This window comes from Daphnia carinata, chromosome 8 (genome assembly GCF_022539665.2).
Source record: "Daphnia carinata strain CSIRO-1 chromosome 8, CSIRO_AGI_Dcar_HiC_V3, whole genome shotgun sequence".
Classification (NCBI taxonomy): Eukaryota; Metazoa; Arthropoda; class Branchiopoda; order Diplostraca; family Daphniidae; genus Daphnia; species Daphnia carinata.
In genome coordinates this window covers 8,192,463-8,195,987 of record NC_081338.1, presented here as the reverse complement: position 1 = coordinate 8,195,987, position 3,525 = coordinate 8,192,463, and the positions used below count along the sequence as shown (strand labels likewise).

Genomic DNA, 3,525 nt, shown 5'->3' with positions numbered 1-3,525 from the left:
GCTTCCGGGAAACCAAAGTCTTTGGGTTCCGGGGGAAGTATGGTTGCAAAGCTGAAACTTAAAGGAATTGACGGAAGGGCACCACCAGGAGTGGAGCCTGCGGCTTAATTTGACTCAACACGGGAAACCTCACCAGGCCCGGACACTGGAAGGATTGACAGATTGAGAGCTCTTTCTTGATTCGGTGGGTGGTGGTGCATGGCCGTTCTTAGTTGGTGGAGCGATTTGTCTGGTTAATTCCGATAACGAACGAGACTCTAGCCTGCTATTATCAATTGAAACCGAAGGGGGTACGGAGGCGTCGGGATCAGGTGGCGGCGGTTCGGGTGGAAGGGGCCGGGTTCTTTAGCGGGCTTCTTTCTGCTGCGTGGATTCGGTTGGAGGGATTGGGAGGAGTTGGCGTTCGCGTCGGCTTCTTCTTTTTCTTTCAGTCGGGCTGCGTAGTGGGGGGGGTTTTGCGGGGGCTCGGTCTCTTGTTTCTCGGTCGTCGTCATCCCCGGCGATACCTCCTGCTCTCGCGTCCGTCACAAGTCTTCTTAGAGGGACAAGCGGCGTCCAGCCGCGTGACAGTGAGCAATAACAGGTCTGTGATGCCCTTAGATGTCCTGGGCCGCACGCGCGCTACACTGAAGGAATCAGCGTGTTTCACTCTCCCTGTCCGAAAGGACCGGGTAACCGCTGAACCTCCTTCGTGGTTGGGATTGGGGACTGCAATGATCCCCATGAACCAGGAATCCCTAGTAGGCGCGGGTCAGCCCGCGTCGATTACGTCCCTGCCCTTTGTACACACCGCCCGTCGCTACTACCGATTGAATGATTTAGTGAGGACTTCGGACGGGCTTGTCGGGGTCCGGCTCGTGGGGGGCAACCTCTGCGTGTTCGGTCCTACTAACGGCGAGACTGAAAGATGTTCGAACTTGATCCTTTAGAGGAAGTAAAAGTCGTAACAAGGTTTCCGTAGGTGAACCTGCGGAAGGATCATAAACGATACGAAAGAGCTCTTAGCGTTCAGCGTTCACGCGCGAAAAAGCAACGAAACAAAACCAAAAAAACGCGAGGCCGGGTCGCGCACGCGACTCGGTCTTCGGTTTATGTACCGAAAAACAAAAAAAAATCGGTTTCTAAACCATTTTTTTGTCGGCGTTCGACGTTGAGATAAGTGTGAGAACCGAAACGGTTTCTCGGCGAGCCGCTTCAGAAGGTCTTCTTCTTGATAAGCATCCGTACGATGTCGTTGCCTTCGGAGATTGAGTTGATGAGATGTTTCAGCACACACGGTACCAGGCGCTCTGATGCGCGACGGTTTAAAGCGTGTACGCCAGTGCTGATTCGATCGCTAGACTTTCGAAAAAGGCTTCGATGGATGCGTAAAAAAAAAAAAAAGACTGCGACGAGCAAACTGCCGACGAAAACGAAAATTGTTGCGGGGGATCCTTGCGTTGGTTGCTCCGGCACGAAACGCAACCGCACAAAAGCAAACGTTTTCGTTCGAACACTTTTTTTCTCTACAAACCGCGTCTTCCGCCCTCGAAAAACCAAACAAGCGTGAAGAGTGTCGATGCGATCACAAGTCGCTCGTCGGCACGAAACACGCGTCACCAAAACCAAAAAAAAAAAAAAAATCTAGTACGAGAGTTTATTTGCAAAGCCTCGCCGGCTCTCGATCACCTTCGAATTTTTTCAAAACTTTGGGCTTCACCGCTCGACGTGGCGAGAATTCGTCGGAGAGAAGAGAAATGGAGAGACAAACGAATTGTGTCGTTTACAGTACGACCCTGAACGGTGGATCACTAGGCTCGTGGATCGATGAAGAGCGCAGCAAAGTGCGCTAATCCATGCGAACTGCAGAACACATGGAGCATCGAAATCTTGAACGTAAATGGCGGCCCAGCTTCGCGCTCGGGCCACATCTGACTGAGGGTCGGTCGAATGATGAACGCTTAGAGATGTTGTTTCATTCCACACGTTGAAGTCCGGGCTTTCATTAGCTCGGAACGATCGTGGGAATGTAGACGTCTCGCCATCTGGGTGCCGCGCGACTTAAGTGTCCGCGATGCCTCAAATACAATCGACTCTTTGCAAAAAGAGTCGCTTCAACAGAAATGAAAAAAACACCATCTCACGGATTTGGGGTTGTTCGGCTGCGTACGCGGCATTCGCCGCAAAAGCGGCGGGTGAGCGGATACTTGTTTCCCTTCTATAGTGTTCGATGTCGGGGTGGACACGTTCACGCGTCTTTCTCGTTTCGGTCTTCGCCAAAAAAAAAAGGGGGAAATGAAGGAGAAGCGAGAGTGGAGAAAAACGGGGCGCGCGTGCGGCGCAGTCGCTACGTAAATAGAGCAAAGGCAGTGGTCGATCTCTATTGGCGGCAGATCCGCACGCTGGCTAGCTAGCGCCTTCCCTCTTCATTCTCGCAAAAAAAATTCTTCTTAGTGGAAACCTTTTTTATTTTTGAAAACCGAAGTACGCGAGTTCGAAAAGCGTGTGTCCTCTTCCGTAAGGCACTTGGATGGGAGCAAATAAAAAAAAACGCTCGCTCGTTCGTTTACGTTTGCTTGTCAACATGCGTCTTCTTGTCGTGTGCGCCGGGCGTGTCGAAGTGTCGACCACCGCGAAAACATCGCACGCTGGATGATGGCTGACTCGCGCCAAAAAAAAAACGTACGGTGACGTGCCATAACGCTACGCGTTGTTTCAATACAAAAAGCCGGCAACCAAAACAAACAAAACCGCGAGGAGGGTTCGATTTTTCATTCCAAACAAACCTTTCATTTCTGACCTCAGTTTAGATGAGACTACCCGCTGAACTTAAGCATATCAGTAAGCGGAGGAAAAGAAACTAACAAGGATTCCCTTAGTAGCGGCGAGCGAACAGGGATGAGCCCAGCACCGAACCTCGCGCCCGGTTGAGCGGGTGCCGAGGAATGTGGTGTTCGGGAGGATCGTGCGCGCCTGTCCGGTATTTATCGTCCAAGTCTCCATGAACGGGGCGAGCAACCCACAGAGGGTGTCAGGCCCGTAGCTTAGACGAGCCGAGACCGTGCATTGGATCCCTTCCCAAGAGTCGGGTTGCTTGAGCGTGCAGCCCTAAGCGGGAGGTAAACTCCTTCTAAGGCTAAATATCGCCACGAGACCGATAGCGAACAAGTACCGCGAGGGAAAGTTGAAAAGAACTTTGAAGAGAGAGTTCAAGAGTGCGTGAAACCGTTCAGGGGGTTAAACGGGTGGGCCCTCGAAGGTCGAACGAGCCCCCGCTCCCGGCACTTGGTTGCATGCCCCCGCTGCGAGAGACTCTCTGAATTGGGAGCTCGATCGCCGGTGGGGAACGCATTAGCCGCGCCAAGGTCCGCTAGTGGGGGGCCTAGTAGGACTCCGCGACCGACTGGGTGTCCTGTCATACGGGGCGTTCGTTAGCGAGTTTGTCGGGCCTCGTGTGCCCTCGGCGAGCGCGGCGTCACTCAACGGTACTGCCCGGTCGTGACCTGTCTCCTCCCGGATCGTCGCAGCGCAACTCGCAAGAGTTGG

The 3,525-nt window shown here is 53.1% G+C and overlaps 2 non-coding genes across 2 annotated transcripts in view; both read left to right on the top strand.

Annotated features, from left to right (window-relative positions):
• Window positions 1–1,771: 1,771 nt before the first annotated feature.
• Window positions 1,772–1,924, top strand: LOC130700556 (5.8S ribosomal RNA). The gene has a single exon (XR_009003838.1). It is a non-coding gene; the product is annotated as a 5.8S ribosomal RNA (ribosomal RNA).
• Window positions 1,925–2,775: 851 nt separating this feature from the next.
• The window catches only part of LOC130700557 (large subunit ribosomal RNA), a 4,227-nt gene continuing 3,477 nt past the window's right edge, over window positions 2,776–3,525 (top strand). Inside the window, exon 1 of the ribosomal RNA XR_009003839.1 lies at window positions 2,776–3,525. This exon is cut by the window's right edge and continues 3,477 nt beyond it. This is a non-coding gene — a ribosomal RNA (large subunit ribosomal RNA).